The following is a 2,098-nucleotide window of genomic DNA, read 5'->3' as shown; positions in this document are numbered from 1 at the left end:
CGAGGGGTGGTTCTGTCCACCGGTGACTGTGCCCAGTGATGCCCCAATGTAATGGACCTAGAAACCCTGCAAGGGGTATCCCGGGCCTGATGATAAGCCCAGGGGGTCCAGAAGGGCCACTGTGCAGCAGATGGCCATTGAGGTTGCCACGACAAAGGAGCGTGTCTCCCAAGCTTGTCTGACCTGTGCCAGATATGTAGGGAATTCAGACTAAAGAGAATCCTGGGAAGAGCATTCATTTTAATTATGCTTATTTGTCCTCAGACGGAGGGAGGTAGTGCCTGCCATGAATTTAAATCGTTTGCTAACTGCATGATTCATATGGCTAGGCTTTTGAATTTCCTTACGGAACAGGATGCCAAAATATCTGAGGTTTGTCTGTTGCCATCTAAATGTCCCTGTAGAAAAAGACAAACTTCCTACTAAATCCAGTGAGATCTTAATTGCTTCCAATTTATCCTAATTTATCTTTTAGCCAGAGAATTTACCAAAGTTACCTATTGTCTGTAGGATAGACTGTCCCAGATTTTTAATAAATAGGATGACGTTATCTGCATATTTAAGGATTTTTGTCTCCTGAGTCCTTGATTTGATCCCTTGAAGTTCCCTACTTAGTGCTGCAAATGGTTCTAATGCTAGCCTGAACAGGAGGGAGGAGAGGGGGCATCCCTCTCTAGTTCCCCAAAACAGATCAAAACAGGGTGGGGAGAAGATATTTTGCTATTTGTGAGGGTATGAGTGTTGGGTTTGGAATATAACAGCTTTATCTGTGAAATAAAGGATTTCCTCAACCCAAATTTATCCAGCGTAAGAAGCAGACATCATGAGTTCACTCTTGTCAAAGGCTTTCTCTGCATTGAATGAAATGATTGTATGGGAATTTCTAGAAGGTTGATGGAATGCCATAACTCTAATCAACTGACATGTGTTATCTGAACCAGGCCTTTTTAAAATAAATCCCACTTGACTGGGGTGAAGTATATCACTCATTACATTTTCAAGCCTCTTAGCAATATTTTTGGAAAGTATTTTTTGGAAAGTATTTTATAATGTATTGATTAAGGAGATGGGTCTGTAGCTGTTACACTTTTGCATATCCTTACCCAATTTTAATAGTATACTAATTAGGACTTGACTTCTCTCAGACCAGGAGGTAACATATCTTTCTTTAAGGCATCTTTGTAAATGTCTAACAGCTAAGGAGTCAGAATTTCTTTGAAACTTTGATAGAATTCTATCGATAGGCTATCAGGGCTGTGGGTCTTGCCTGGACTCATTTTCTTCGTAAGCTCATTTCCTTTGACTGCAAAGGAGAGGCCACCCTGGTCTGCTGCTCTTCTGAGATTTGTGGGAGATTGAGTTTTAACAACATTATTCAGTTCTTTAGGGTCAAGTGGTAAATCATTATTCTAAAGAGCTAGATAGAATTTCAAAAATTGATAAATGATTAGTAAGAACCTGCCCTTGTTCTGATTTGAGTAATACTATTTGGGACCTTTGATCTCTCACTTTTAATCTGTATGTGAGAATTTCCCCCACTCTGTCCCCCAACTCCCAGTATGGTGGTTTGAATCTAAGAAGAGAAAATTCAGCATGTGCTGAAGTCAGCCTATTTAATTCATCCCAAAGATAAATTATTTTTTAAAGATTTTTTTGAGAAGGGTAGTTTGCACATTCTAAATCCATAGCTTTGAGTTGTTTGATCAATTCCAGGAGCTGAGCCTAGCTAGCCTTCTTCCTACCCACTGAGTAGGAAATGATCCTGCTCCTAATAAAAGCTGTTTTAATGTACCCCATAGGGTGGATCAGAATCTTTCTGGTATGTCATTTGTTTAGAAGAAAAACCAAATTTCTTCTGTGACATAGTTCTGAAAGTATTTATTTGTCATAAAAGAGTTCCGTCTCCATCTTTTACAAGTCCAATTAATATCAGGAGGGGAAAACTGTAATATCATTGGGCATGATTAGAGATCATGATAAACTTGTTTGCATTTTTAAGCATGGAGTCTACCAGATTAATAGAAATCAGAAAGAAATCTATTTGTTAATGTGAAGGTGAGGAGGGGGAAAAAAAGTAAAATCCTTCAGGGTAGGGTTC

This window comes from Eretmochelys imbricata, chromosome 5 (genome assembly GCF_965152235.1).
Source record: "Eretmochelys imbricata isolate rEreImb1 chromosome 5, rEreImb1.hap1, whole genome shotgun sequence".
NCBI lineage: Eukaryota > Metazoa > Chordata > Testudines > Cheloniidae > Eretmochelys > Eretmochelys imbricata.
The sequence above is the reverse complement of the archived record's forward strand: the minus strand, read 5'-3'. Positions refer to the sequence as shown.